The following is a 16,366-nucleotide window of genomic DNA, read 5'->3' as shown; positions in this document are numbered from 1 at the left end:
TGTGCTATCACATATTGGCATGTTGGGTGCAGTGAGTGGTATGGAATTTGAAATTGAGGATCAAGGTTGTGGTTCGGTGTTGACATGGATGTCACGAGCTCGGATGAGCAGGAAAGGGATTCGAATGTTTAGAATAAGCTGTCATTGTCTTCAATGTCACATGAGATCGATGTTTTGTGAAAAAGGCTTTGCATTTTGGTTAAGGATTCCTGATCGTTTTTCAGCTTTAGTACGACCGGTGGTATGGATGTACAGACATGTTATCTATTACGAAAGGTCGTGGGAGCGTGTCCCACGGGAAGGTTGTATAAGTGTGGCATGTAGTCACTTGATTGATTGAAGAATTAAACCAAGTATGAAGATTGTGGTGATATCGTTAATTTGAGAATTTATGCTTGGAGGGCACTCGGTTTATTGGGTTGTGGACTATGGAGGATTACTCCGATTATGATGGTTGTTCTTGTGTGTTATGGGAAAAAGGGGGTTATTATGGACCCAGGATAGATTATTGGCCTAGTTCGGTATGATCAGAATCAGCTTGAGCTCTGTGAATGGATTTAATATGAATATAGGCTCTATATCAGGCCGGATGTGTTCATTTCAGCATAGCGCTCCTTATGGAGGAGTATTCGGATGTTGGATGTTATTTCATCGTCGGCTATTTCATGTAATGCTATATTTTTTCGTGTCAGTTGTGAACGACTTGATAATTTTCTTATGTGTTGAGGTTCCGCGTAGCAATGGTGTTATGTGAGCAGGATGGCTCTTTAGTTTCAGGACATATATCGCACCTCAGTTGTGCTTAAGTTTGTTAGCTTATAACGCTATATGTCCCCCAGGGATGGTATTATGCACTTAGCGTGTTTGAGACCGATATTCAGTATTTTGTTGTAATGAGAAATTTAGCTCAGTGTGTATCTCCTTATGTGAATTTTATGTGTGGATCGGGTGGCACCCCGCCACGGATATGTTGTTTGGAACGGGTTGCACGCCGCAACGGTGTGATGTTGAGTACATTTCCCTTTATCTGTTTTTGTGTGTTTTCTTTCCCATTGTCTGAGGAAAGTTTATATTAGTTGCGTGGGTTGAGTAGTCCTTTCCAGAGTTCGTTTCTTATGTATCACATTCGAGTTTGTAGCTTGTTGGCACATTGCGACATTATATGTGATTTTGGCAGTGTTTGAGGTGGCTTATTGCTTGGGCAACGTATACTGGGTGAGACGAGATTATTGGATCTGAGATCAGTGTGATCGGGTTATATAAAGTATATTAATGAGCAAATATCATTATTTGGTTCATAATGCGGTAATGGTTCCTGTCAGGAGAATAGACTTAATGATTTGTTGACTTAGTAGTTGGTTATGAGTTTCCACACATCTCTTCCGTCGTGTCAGTATTGCGAGAGTTGGAACAAGACTTATATATATCATGAGGTGTGTTATGAGCATCAAATTCAGGGAATGTTGGTTATTATGATCAGAGAATGTCATTATGGCCATGTGAATGATGTGGTGCATGGTGAGAATTCAACAAAGGTATGTAGTCATGTTCTGGTACCTCATGTAATGATTGATACGATGTTCATATATTGGAAGCAGGCCTAGCAGAGAATTCCGAATGTTGGAATTGGGCTCTAAGCTTATTTGCTTGAATAAAAAGGGAATATCTTCAGAATTGATTGAGCTAATGTGCTCAACTGGGTTGTAGAAGCAAGAGTAGGTGCACGAGGTGTTAACCAATGATTTCGGATAACTCTAGTGCGGTTCTTAGCACGTTCGAGGATGAATGTATGTTTAAGTGGGGGAGAAGGTAATGACCCGACCGGTTGTTTTGAGCTCTAGCACGCCGTTCAGCGGTTTGAGGTCATGAGCAGCTTCACTTTAGGTATTATGACTTGTACGCATGGTCCAAATTGAATTCTGGGAAGTTCGGAATTGATTTGGAGAGAGAATTGTCATTTCGGAAGCCTTAAGTTGAAAGAATTGACTAAGATTGGATTTTTGAGTAACGACCTCGGAATCGGGATTCAAATGTTCCCGCAGATTCATATGATGATTTTGGGCTTGGGTGTATGTCCGAATCGGGTTTTGGAAGACCCGGGAATGTTTCGGCACCTATTCTGGAAGTTAGCATTTTTGGAAGGATTTCATAAGTTTGGGTTAAAGTGTCTTTCAGTGTTATCAATGTCCGTTCAGGATTCCGAGTCTAGGGATAGCTTCGTATGGTGATTCTGGTATTGGGAGCACAATCGGAAGTGAATTTGGAGGTCCGTAGGTCATTTTGGAGTCATTTGGCTAAAGATAGAAATTTGAAGGTTTTTTAGGAGTTTGACCGGAAGTGAACTTTTTGATATCGGGGTCGGAATCTGATTCCGGAAGTTGGAGTAGGTCTGTAATGTCAAATATGATTTGTGTGCAAAATTTGAGGTCAATCGGACGTGATTTTATAGGTTTAGACATCGAAATGTAGAAGTTTGAAATTCTAAAGTTCATTAAGCTTGAATTGGAGTGTGATTCATGGTTTTAGCATTGTTTGATGTGATTTGAGGCTTCGAGCAGGTTCGTGTCATGTTATGGGACTGAGTTGTGTGATTCGATGGGGTCCCGGAGGCCTCGAATGAGTTTCGAACGTGCAGGAGGAGTTGGAAGTACATTAGATTTTTTGGTGTTCTCGGCAGCAGTTGCAGGTCACGTAAATGCGAGAAATTGTTCGCATTTGCGAACCTCCCATTTGCGAGAAAGGCTTCGCATTTGCGATAGAGCCTGACCTGAGGCAGAGTCCGCATTTGCGATGTTTGGGTCACATTTACGAACTCAGCAGAGTCCGCATTTGCGACTCATTGGTTGTATTTGCGACCTTGGAAAATGAGGCCCATGTTCGCATTTGCGATGGTTTTGCCGCATTTGCGACCGTTGAATTTGCGAATCACATGTCGCAATCTGAGGCCTGTGCACAACTATTAATTTCGAGACTTAGACCATTTAGCTTATTTCCTTTCATCTAGTGGGTGATTTTGGAGCTTTTGGAAGAGGGTTTTCACCTAACACTTTGAGGTAAGTAATTTCTACACAGCGTGAGTTTAAATACATAGATTATGGTAGACTAACATGTAGAAATTAGGGAAAATCAAGGGTTTAGGTAAGAACCTAGGGTTTTGACAAAAATGAGATTTAACCACGAAATTTGTTATAGAAATTAGTAGAAAACATATATTCTTGATCCTTAGGTTATGGGTAACAACATTCTTCAAAAAATTTCGGAATCCGGGCACGTGGGCCCGGGGATGAATTTTAAGAACCTTGCATTCATGGTTGGGAAATTAGTTTAATAATTAGAATATAAACTCTTAAGCATGTATTGACTAGTTCTTACCCCATTTGAACAGTTTTTGGATCGTTCGGCTCCGATTTGGAGGATTGAGCGCGTTGTTGAATTTGGATATAGGCTTCAGAGCGAGGTGAGTCTCCTTTCTCGCCTTGTAAGAGGGAATTGTCCCCATAGGTGAATTAATTGGATATATGCTCCTATTTGTGGGAGGCTAGTACGCACAAGGTGACGAGAGTCCGTGCGTAGCTACTATTATGCATAAGTCTGGGTAGTCTAGGACCCAAAAACATGCTCTACTTGTAATATTTGGAATCTTGAAGTCGATTTAAAATGCTTAAATCATATTGAATTGGTAAATGAATTTCTAAAGGAATTAAACATCATTTTCTTGACCGTTAAAGAGAATTGTCATTTCTTTGGGTAATTGTCTTTTTCTTGATGAAGTCTTGATTGACTGTTTGAATGCATGTTTCTATGTGAACCTCCGTCACAAGTGTGATTCGCGAGCGGGGTGATTGTTTATTTATTTTTGACCGCGTCACATGTATGATTCATGAGCGGGGTAATAGATGCATCTATGGTTCACGCCATTTGACCCTCTGGCAGTGCACAGTTGAAATGTTGGTGGATCAGGTTGTACGTCCTTGGCATGATTTGCGCATGCTTATATTGCTTGCCTTAGTATTTATAAATGAGGATATTGCTTCCCCGAATTGAGAATAAATGTATAAATGATGTAAACGAATTTGGAAATTTCCCGTGAATAAAAGAATTGCTTACTTGCTTCATTTTATTGAGTTACAGTCATGTTTATAAAAATCCTTGATTTACTATATTATTGGTATATTATTTTGGATCACTAGTAAGTGTCGAAGTCGGCCTCTCGTCTCTACTTCTTCGAGATTAGACGGGATACTTACTGAGTACACGTTGTTTACGTACTCATGCTACACTTTCTGTGCATTTTTATTGCACAGGCACATGTACGTCTAGTGGCCTCATTGGGCGTAGTAGAATGGTTGATACGGAGATTTAGGTGAGCTTCACTTCTCGAGACGGCCTGTAGCCAACAGAGTCTCTTTTAGAGTATTGTATCATATTTTCTCTACTGTCCAATTTGTATTCCGGATAGTTATTGCACCATATTATTTTCCTAGAAATTGCTCATGCACTTGTGACACCGGGTTCTGGGATGTCTATGGGATTATTCAGTATTTTAAAACTACTAAAGGTATCATTATTTATTGAGTGAAATTTATTAATTATTGTTTAATTGCATAAATGAAATGATTTCAGAAATATCTAAAACGAGAAATTTTTAGTTATTTGGTGTTGGCTTGCCTGACAGTGGTGTCCGACATCATCACGACTCTTAGTGGATTTTGGGTCGTGACAACCCTTCAGTCCCATGGTTGGAGGCTAGAGAGGGAAGCGAACACATCGTCTACCAAGACTTAGAAATTGTGGTCGCGGACCAGTGCGAGGAAGGAACCCCATGTCCTCAACCGTGCTTATCAAACGCATCAATCATAGTTTCCAATGAAATGATCAAATATGGGTACAAGCCTGGGAAAGGGCTCGGGGCATCCTTACACGGCATCACAGAGCTTATCACTTTGATGGTCAATGAGAAGTTCTTTGGCATAGGCTTTCAAGCTACCGAGGCCGACGTAAAATGGGATGATGAATGTAAGAAAAATGGGTGGGCCCTGCCTCAGGCAGACCCGCACCTTGCCAGGTCATTTGTTAGCCAAGGTATATAGAGGCCTTCGCGGCTGAAGAAATTGAAGATATCTATAGGGCAATGAGGCAAATCCTATACGAGGTTCACATAGCCCAACCGGGCAAAGGCTCAAGCATTGCTTAGGTGCAATACATGGGGCCAAATGCTAAACTTCAAAATTGGAAGGCTACTCCATTCCTAGTCAGGCGAGAATCTCGATAGTTCAGTCTTGCCATCTTTTCTTCATTCCGAGTTATTTCACGGTGTAACTCGAATGTTTTTATTTTGTTGTCTTTTAAATTCCGATGTAAACCCTCTTATCTTCAAATTCAATGAAATGAAATCAATATTTCATCGTCTATGAATCTTTTTTCTATTATTCTTTCTGATTTTGTTATTTTTTCTTATCTTTCTCTTTTTTCAGTTCTAATAATGCGTACTTAAATAACATGACATGCTTGCGGACTTCATGCCTAGATTATAACATGTCGTCAAACTGTGAAATAATGAATCAAGAACCGGAATACGACGAATATGAGGCTTTTAGGGACATAAATCAAGAACTCGAACAATTGAGATTAAACCTAAGCCAAACTTAAATGAAACCAAGCCAGTAAATTTGGGTAGTCCAGAAGAGATCCGGGAAACCATGATAAGCATTCACGCTAATGAAAGCACTAAAGATTCATTGATCCAACTTTTGTTCGAATTCAAAGATGTGTTTTCATGGTCCTATGATGATACGCCAGGACTGATTGTTGATTTGGTAGTACATAAATTGCCAACTTATCCTGGTTGCCCACCTGTCCAATAAAAGTAGGGAAAGTTTAAGACTGACATCATTGATAAGATCAAGGAAGAAGTCACCAAACAATTAAAACCTGGTGCGATTTGAGTGGTCTGATACACCACGTGGTTGGCTAATGTGGTCCCAGTACCAAAGAAGGACAGGAAAACCCGAGTGTGTGTTGATTATCATGATTTGAACAAATCAAGCTCAAAGGACAATTTTCCATTACCGAACATCCACATTTTTGTCGACAATTGTGCCAAACATGAGATACAGTCTTTCGTAGATTGTTACGCTGGGTACCACCGGTTTCTAATGGATGAAGAAGACATAGAAAAGATGGCTTTCACCACACCCTAGGGCATGTACTGTTATAGGGTCATGCCATTTGGTTTAAAGAACGTCGGGGCAACTTACATGAGAGCTATGACTGCCATCTTCCATGACATGATGCACCAGGAAATTGAGGTGTATGTGGATGATGTGATCATTAAATCCAGAAAGCAGGAAGACCATATGTGAACTGAGAAAGTTCTTCGAGCGTCTGCGCAAGTATGACTTAAAGTTAAATCCAGCTAAGTGTGCATTCGGAGTTCCATCTAGGAAACTTCTGGGCTTTATAGTCAGCCGGAGGGGTATCGAGTTAGATCCAACAAATATAAAGTCTATTCGAGATTTACCACCTCTAAGAACCAAGAAAGAAGTCATGAGTCTGTTGGGAAGATTGAATTACATCATCAAGTTCATTGCTCAGCTGACTACTACGAGTAAGCCTATATTTAAGCTGCTAAATAAAGACGCGACGATTAAATGGACGAATGAGTGTCAAAAAGCATTTGATAAAATCAAAGAATATTTGTCAAACCCACCGGTGTTGGTTCCACCTGAGCCTGGGAAACCTTTGTTCTTGTACTTGACAGTATTAGAGAATCCTTTTGGTTGCATTCTCGGGCAACATGATGCGACCGGGAAGAAAGAGCAAGACATATACTACTTGAGCAAGAAATTTACTAGTTATGAAGCCAAATACATGTTGCTGGAAAGAACTTGTTGTGCCCTAACTTGGGTCGCTCAAAAGGCATTACTTGTTGGCCTATACCACATATCTTATAACCATATTGGACCCTCTGAAGTACATATTCCAAAAACCGATGCCAATGGGAAGGCTAGCAAAATGGCAAATCCTGCTCACTGAATTCGACAATGTTTATGTCACTCGCACGGCCATGAAAGCCCAAGCCTTGGCCGATGATTTAGCTGAGAACCCAATTGATGATGAATACCAACCCCTAAGTACTTACTTTCCGGACGAGGAAGTGAATTCAGTTGAAGTAATTCCAGAAGGCACCAATGCTTAGAAAATGTTCTTTGATGGAGCTGTAAATGCAAAAGGTGTCGGGATTGGGGCAATTTTGATTTCCCCCACTGGTCAACACTATCCAGTCATAGCCCGGCTTTGATTCTTTTGAACAAACAACACCGCTAAGAATGAAGCTACATTATGGGTATGAATATGGCGGTTGACATGGATGTGGAATAATTGTTAATCATGGGAGATTCCGACTTGATTATTTAGTAAGCTCAAGGTGAATGGAAACTCGGGACATCAAGCTTATCCCATACAGACAACATGTGGAAGATCAACTTAGCAAACGATTCAAGTTTGTTGAATTCAGGTACATCCATTGATTCCACAATGAGTTAGCTAATGTTCTAGCTACTTTGGCAGCAATGTTACCATATCCATGTAATGTCTATATCGACCCGTTAGAGATCCAAATTCGAGAATGACATGTTTATTGCAATATAGTTGAAATAGAACCAGAAATTCAGCCATGGTATCATAATATCAAAAGATTTTGAAAATAAAGAAATATCCCGAGCAAGACAGTAGAGACCAAAAGAGAACCATTAGAAGGCTAGCCAACAATTTCTTCTTGAGCAGAGAGGTCTTAGACAAAAGAACTCCAGATTCGAATCTTTTAAGGTGCGTCGATGCCCAAGAGGCTGGAAAGATCATGTACGAAGTGCATTCGGAAGTATGTGGGGGCCACATGAACGGATATGTCCTTGCAAAGAAATTCCTTCGGGCGGGTTATTATTGGATGACCATGCAAAAGGATTGCTTCAGTTTTGTTTGCAAGTGCCATCAGTGACTTGATTCATACACCTCCTTTAGAGTTGCATCCTATGTCAGCACCTTGGTCGTTCGTTGCTTGGGGTATGGATGGCATTGGGGAGATCGAGCCAAAGGCTTCAAATGGGCAGAGATTTGTCCTGGTCGCCATTGATTATTTTACAAAATGGGTTGAAGCAGTCACTTTCAAAGCCGTCACTAAGAAAACGATGGTGGACTTCGTGCATTCCAACATCATTTGTCATTTTGGTATTCCTAAAACTGTCATTACAGACAATGCTACAAATCTGAATAGCCATTTGATGAGGGAGTTATGCGAAAAAATTTAAGATCACCCATCGTAACTCTACCTCTTATCGACCCAAAGCTAGTGGTGTTGTTGAAGCTACAAACACGAATATCAAGAAGATCCTCATGCTAATGATCTAAAGTTCTAGACAATGGCATAAGAAGTTGCCTTTTGCATTATTGGGATACCGCACAACCGTGCGCACATCAGTTGGGGCAACACCCTATTTATTGGTTTATGGCACTGAAGCCGTAATACCTGCAGAAGTTGAGATTTCCTCTCTTCGAATCATTGTTGAAGCTGATATTGAGGATGATGAATTGGTCAAGACCCATTTAGAAAAATTATCCATGATTGATGAAAAGCGGATGGCCGCAGTTTGCCGCGGGCAGTTGTATCAACAAAGAATGGCTCATGCCTACAATAAGAAAGTGCGGCCTAGAAGCTTTGAAGTGAGTCAACTCTTTCTGAGACGTATTCTCCCACATCATGAGGAAGCAAAAGAAAAATTTGCTCCAAATTGGAAAAGACCATACATTGTAAGAAAACTATTGCCAAAAGGATCACTGTATTTGGGAGACATCGAAATAAATGATCCCGAAATAGTTGTTAATGCTGATGCGGTCAATAGGTACTATGTTTGACTCTTTTACGCGATTTAATACTCTCCGATTGGGATGACGAAGGCTTTCATTTTTCGCTACACAAATACTATCAACCCTTTGCAAACCCTTTGAGCTGGCTACTCTTCTTTGATTACCCTCTTTGGAACCAAGAAGTTGTTATATATATATTTAAAAAAATGAAAAAACAAAGCAAAACAAAACAAAAGAAAAACAAAAACAAAAGTTTTCCTTGAACTACGTTCGACTTGATTCCGAAAGGATACGTAGGCAGCCTCTCTCTGGGGTTCAGTCACACCAAAACAAAAATCCACATTTCCCCAAAGTTGAAACTGGGGCAGAAGTTACAATGATCTAGAAATAGTTTTGCCTGAAAGGTTCCAAAGTTGTAATTCAGTCCAAGTTCTTTTTACCCAAATCATTTTCAAGTCCTTCTGATCAATCAGCGAGAATGTTCAAATTGGAGGATACAATTGTTTGGATCTGATACAATCAAATGAAAGAAATAAAATAAGAGAGTCTTATTGGTGTAGACCCACCACAGGCACCATAGGGTGATGGTAAGTAGAGAAATTAAAAATGAGAGAGTCTTGTTAGTGAAAACTCGCAAGGAGCACTATAAGGCGACGGTAAGAACAGAAATGAGAGAGGTCAGCTAGTGAAAAACCGCAAAGGGCGCCATTGATCGAAAAGGGAATCCTCACAACCATCGGCGTCGACAGAGTCCTGGCAAGGTTTCTCAGTTTTGAGGTATGAGTTACTGTTAGGCCCTGCAATATTACGATGATGTTACGTCCTGCATTATTATATTACGATGATGTTACGCCTTGCAATATTACATTACGATAATGTTATGCCTTGTAGTATTACATTACGGTGATGTTACGCTTCGCAGTATTAAGTTACGATGATGTTACACCTTGTAGTATTGTACGTTGAATTTGTCGTAAGGTAATTGACATCAGTCCAAGTAAAATATTGTTTGGAGATTATAAGGATTATGCTATTTCATCAGTGATGAGTAAATTCATGAAGGTGAAAGGGGAATCAAGTCAAAGAAAATGAATTTTCGTCAAAGTTTGGCATTTTGGGGTAAAATACGGCCCAAGCTAAAATACTCGGTATTTATGGAGTAGTGCCATACAAGGTACTACATGACCATGCTAGTAAGGTGTACAAGGTATGTTAAAAGAGAGTAGTATTTTAAGTAAGTTGAGATAATTCTTAATTATGCGGATAATTGATTAATTACCGGGTATCGGAATATTACTTAGTTAACTAATAAGTGGATAAAAATCTATAAAATACACCCCCAAAAAACGTGGCAAAAAGCCACAAATCTAGAGAATGACTAAGTAGTCATATAGTCCTAGGTGGCTATCTAGGATTTATTTGGAATTAATAAGTAAAGCCTTATGATAAGTCTTATCTCATTCTTTCATTTGGACAAAAGAAGGAAAAACATTCATAATGCAACACCATTTTCTTAGTTTCAATTGCTTCTAATAACATAAGCTAAAGTCCATCCTTAATTCTTAATTCAAAAGGAAGAAACATATGTCTTTCCTAGTTCAATACTACAAGGACAGAAACTAAAGTCCATCCAATTTTTGCGGTTCTATAGAAGTACGGTACAATCTTCTCCAAAAGTATTATACGGAATTTTCCCTACTCCAAGTATGTTAAGGCTATCCCTTCTTTATTTTGGCATGATCCATATGATAGAAATGAAACGAGCAAAATACGCAACTTTCATAAATGACTCTATTCATAGAAATACTAGGGTTCTTGATTCCTCATGTGTCATATTATTCTATCCTCTGTTCATGGGTCTCAGAAAAATATGAAAGTTGAAAAGAGTTTACTTTATGATATTACTCAAAGGCAAAATGGTCTTATGACATTCCGAAAGATTTTATTAACGTACTTTTCATGCATTGCATTCATGTACACTTCTCATGCATTGCATTCATTTATACATGTATATTGACCTATGACCAGATGTCATTATGTACGTATATATATATATGTATAAATATGTATATGGGATATGGAAAAAGGTTATGGCGTTATATACGCACCACCACCTGATTAGATGGTATACATTGATGATTTTGCCCACAGTGGCCAAGATGATATGATGGGTTGCCCTCGGAGGCTGATGATGTTATGAAACATGTACCTATGCACGATATGACATTCATACGCATATGCATGATACTATAATTATTTCATTATTTACAAAGTTATTCAAACTTACAGGTGGAGTCATTTACTCTATATTTCCTCCATATCTGTTATGTACTTATTTATGTGCCTTACATACTCAGTACATTATTCATACTAACGTCCCTTTTTGCATGGGGATATTGCGTTTCATGCCCGCAGGTCCCGATAGATAGGTCGAGAGCCCTCCAAGTAGGCTATCAGCTCAGCGAAAGATGTTGGTGCACTCCATTTGTTTCGGAGTTGCTTGTTTGGTTAGCATGAGTTAGATGTGTATTGTTTGGTATGGCGGGACTCTGTCCCGACCATTATAAAAATTATGTATTCTTAGAGGCTTGTAGATAGATGTCATGAATGTAAAAGATTGTATGGCCTTGTCGGTTGTTCAGTGTTCAAGTGGTTATTTTGGTCGTAGAGGCCCATATGTCTTATGTATAAGTTGGCATTACCTATTGTATTCTACCTATTTCACAACAGCCTCTCCGGCTCAGTTATTTATGATAGTATGACATGAAAAGATACGTTATGTTGGTACTCGGTTGAGTAAGGTACCGGGTTCCCATCGTGGCCCATCGGTTTGGGTTGTGACAATTATAATGAATTTATGAGAGTTGGATGGTTTACACAGATCGGGCATTCAGTCCAAGAGGCATGTCATGTTTATTAAAGTCCACATGCACTCCAAATAAGTCATTCTTTCCTTTCCCCGAAAGGGATACCTCTAGTATGAGTTCATTTGTCCATTTCATTGTTTGTTTTTTTTTGAATCCTTTCAGTCTAATTCTATTTTGAAACTAAGACAAACGAAGGATGGCAAGATTGGTTTACATGGTTTTTGTTTGACACAAGCCAATGTTCAAAAAGGCACCCCAGTCTCAGCAGGCATATCGAGCCAACTTCGATTGGTCATAATGGCCGATGCCTTGAAATCAAAAACTCCTGAAAAGAAAGGAAATCAAAGTCAAATGCCTACAAAGGCAAAATAAAGTTGAAAAGGTCAAGACCCACATGATTAACCATCATGTTAAAGTTTTGGAAAAGTCAATATCCCCAGGTTTAGGAATGAAACCAATCCCTAGAGAGCAAGCAAGCAATGGAGATCTTTATCGAAGGAGTCGGGCCGAGATCAAGTGATTGAAACACTCAGGGCCACAAAACTAACCATTGTTTCAAACTGACAAATTGTTCTTTGTTTGAAAAAATAGTAAAAACAGGTGTAACTCAAAGCAACCTTGCAAGAAGCAGGCGCAACAAAAGCAAACCACCATAGACTAAAATGGCTCTGTAGCAATAATCAATCCAAAAGGAAAGTCTTCTCCGAATTCTTTCCTGCGTTTTACTCATTCTCTTAAATAAAAATGATGAAAAATGAAATGAAAGGAAAATAAAAGAAGAAGAGTTCAAAGCCATGGTAGTGTAGGGCCTCCAATCCCTAATTGATGACTTTCCAACATAGGGTCCCACTCCCTAGTTGAATTGAGCATAACCTGATGATTTTCCAACATATGGTCTCACTCCCTAGTTGATGCCAGCATAACCTGATGACTTTCCGACATAGGGTCCCACTCCCTAGTTGATGCCAGCATAACCTGATGATTTTCCAATATAGGGCCTCACTCCCTAGTTGATGCCAGCATAACCTGATGATTTTCCAACATAGGGTCTCACTCACTAGTTGATGCCAGCATAACCTGATGACTTTCCAATATAGGGCTCCACTCCCTAGTTGATGTCAGCATAACCTGATGACCTTCCAACATAGGGTCTTACTCCGTAGTTGATGCCAGCATAACCTGTTGACTTTCCGACATAAGGTCTCACTCCCTAGTTGATGCCAGCATAACCTGATGATTTGCCAACATAGGGTCTCACTCCCTAGTTGATACCAGCATAACCTGATGACTTTCCAACATAGGGTCCCACTCCCTAGTTAATGCCAGCATAACCTGATGACTTTCCAACATAGGGTCCCACTCCCTAGTTGATGCCAGCATAACCTGATGACTTTCTAATATTGGGTCCCACTCCCTCATTGATGCCAGCATAACCTGATGATTTTCCAACATGGGGTCCCACTCCCTAGTTGATGCCAACATAACCTGATGACTTTCCAATATAAGGTCACAATTCCCTAGTTGATACCAACATAACCTGGTGATTTTCCCAATATAGTGTTTCCAATCCCTAGTTGATTTTACTTTTAGACATGGGGTCTCCACTCCCTAATCTCTTTTTCCCAAGGATACACAATTCTGACTTTTATTGCTTTCAATAATGAAGTAGTATAGAGTTTTGGTTACAAATAACTCACAAAATTTTCCTAATGAAAACTGGGGCAGAAAAATTTTGTTTGTTTTTATTTCTGAGCAGGTTATACCTTAAAGTACTGGGTTCAAGACGACCAAAAGAAGAAGCCTCAATCCAGATTAAAAGAAAAGAAGAAAAAAGGAAAAGGTAAACCCAAAGTACAGAAGCAGAGAAGATATGGACTACTTAAGACGAGATTGAAGTCACAAGTTTTGCATGTCCCATCTTGATCTAAAAATGATGAAGAAGATCAAACCAACACCTGCAGCTAACAAGCATCAAGATCCAGAATAGAGCCTGTAAGAACAAGCTTTAGAAGACTTATAGATAGGAATCTTGTAACTAGTAGCTAATAGGCTTAGTTAGTTCTCTTCATTTTGACTTTGGTGTAATAAGAAGTTCAGCAGCAGTAACAGTAGTACCGCAGTGAAATCACACTTTTCGCTATTCCCGGCTACCAAAACTTCCAGAACTACACTGACCTGATTCATTTAAAACCAAGGATATGTAGGCAACCTTTGAAGCAAAGTTCGGTCAAACTTTTTTGAAACGCTTCCCATGGATTATCAAAACGAGTGAAATTCATTCGTGTCTGCTCACTTTGTCTTTGCCCGAAAACCTTCGTGTTCCCGAGCAAAGAGGGGCAGTTGTGAGTATGTAATTTTTACCCTACCAAAATATTCCTACAAAATTTGTAATGACCCGGCCAGTCGTTTTAAGAATTAATGCCTCGATACCCTATTAACTACTTACCCCGTGTTTGTCTCTACAATTTTGATTCGTCGGGATGTTTGATTTTGAATTTCGGAGTGTTTTAGGACACTTAGTCCCTAAATGAGAGCTTAAGCTTTAGAATTTGGACCGTAGTTGGAGTAGTGTGAAGACAGCCTCGGAATAAAATTTTATCAGTCCTGTTAGCTCCGTTGGGTGATTTGATGCTTAGGGGTGAGTTCGGATTGTGTTTTGGAGGTCCGTAGCTTATTTAGGCTTGAAATGCCGAAAGTTAAATTTTTGAGCTTGCGATTTGATAGTGAGATTTTGATATTAGGGTCTGAATGGAATTCCAAAAGTTGGAGTAGCTCTATAGTGTTGAATGTGATGTGCTTGCAAAATTTCAGGTCATTCGGATGAGATTTGATAGACTTTTTGATCGAAAGCGTAATTTGAGAATTTTTGGAGTTCTTAGGCTTGAATCTGATGTTAAATTAGTGTTTTGATGTTGTTTTGAGCACTCCGAAGATTGGAACAAGTTTGAATGATGTTTTAGGATAGGTTAGCATGTTTGGTTGAGGTCCCAGGGGCCTCGGGTGTGTTTCGGATGCTCAACGGTTCATTTTTGGAACTTAGAGAATTGCAGAAAAAAATGGCAATAGTCAGTACTGGTTCCCTTTTTCACGTTCGCAAGTGGGGTCTCACATTCACGAAGAGGAGTTAGGGCTGATGAAGGTTTAATGCTTTGCGTTCACGAAGGTATTCCCGCGTTCGTGAGGTTGTGGGGTCTTATACCTACGCGTTCGCCAAGATGGTCATGCGTTTGTGTAGGAGGAGGGTAAATGGTCATCGCGTTCGTGACTTGGACATCGCATTCACGAAAGAGGAAGGCTGGTCAGTAAAATTTTGTGCATCACATTCGCGACAATGGTCTTGCGTTCACGAAGAAGAACGCGTCTGGGCAAACTTAAATTTCAAAATCGAGAGTTTTGAGTTCATATCACAAAATTGAATTGGGGAGCTCGGTGGGAGGCGAATTTTGGGAAGATTTTCGGAGGGAGTTTGCGTGTAATGATTTTTAACTCTTTTTTGCTTATAACCCATTAATCTAAATATAAATTCATTATCAAATTTCGGATTTGGGGTGAGAAATTGGGAGAAAATTTTGGAAAAGTTCATAGACCTAATTTTCGAGTTTTGATTAGGGATTTGACATTGGATTTGGATAATTTTGGTATGGTTGAACTCGTGAGTGAATGAAGGTTCATAATCCGTAACTTTTACCCGATTCCGAGACGTGGGCTCGGTGGGTGTTTTGGTCATTTTTCCTAATTTCGCGTATTAGGTTAGAATTAATTAGAGGAATCAGTTACTTGAAGATATATTTACATTATGCAATTTATTTTAATAGATTTGGGCCATTTGGAGTTGAGTACTCATGGCAAAAGTGTGATTTTGAGTTGGTTCGAGGTAAGTGGCTTGTCTAACCTTATGTGGGGTAACTCCCCTTAGGATTTGGTATTTGTTGATATATGAAATGCCTTGTACCTGAGGTGACGAGTGTGTATATGTGCTAATTGTTGAAAATCCTGTTTTCATTAAGTAACTACAACTGTGTTTTCTTCCCTGTTTATACTACTTGCAATTTAAGCCTACCATTAGTTTAAGGAAGCATGTCTAACTGACTTAATTGCTTTATTTGCTCAAACTGCTTTATTTGAATTCTGTGCAGCATGCTAGGGTAGAAATACCTGTTTTACCTTGGTATGGAATTTGGATTGAACTGAATATTCTTCGTGTTGCTGCTGTGTGTTTACTTTGGGACTACGGGACGGTATCCCGATAGATCCCTCTGCATGTTTACTTTCGGACTACGAATTTGTATTTCGATAGATCCCCCTACACATTTATATTGGAACTACAGGACTGCATCCGGTAGATTCCCCCAATACTGGGTATTTACATTTGGGGACTACGGATCGGGTTTTCGGTAGATCCCCGACGTACTGTGAGTTGGACTACGGGATGACACCCGGGAGATCCACTGGACATTTACATTTGGGGGCTACCGGACGGTATCCTGGTAGATCCCCAGTTTGCTGGATATTTACATTTAGGGGCTACAGGATGGTATCCTTGTAGATTCCCGGTTGTTATCTTTGTGTTGAGCTGTATTCCTTTCTGTGATTAATTTGTCTGTTATAGTTGTTGTTGTTCTTTCTATTCAGAGTTA

This window comes from Nicotiana tabacum, chromosome 18 (genome assembly GCF_000715075.1).
Source record: "Nicotiana tabacum cultivar K326 chromosome 18, ASM71507v2, whole genome shotgun sequence".
Classification (NCBI taxonomy): Eukaryota; Viridiplantae; Streptophyta; class Magnoliopsida; order Solanales; family Solanaceae; genus Nicotiana; species Nicotiana tabacum.
This window is presented reverse-complemented; position numbering follows the sequence as displayed.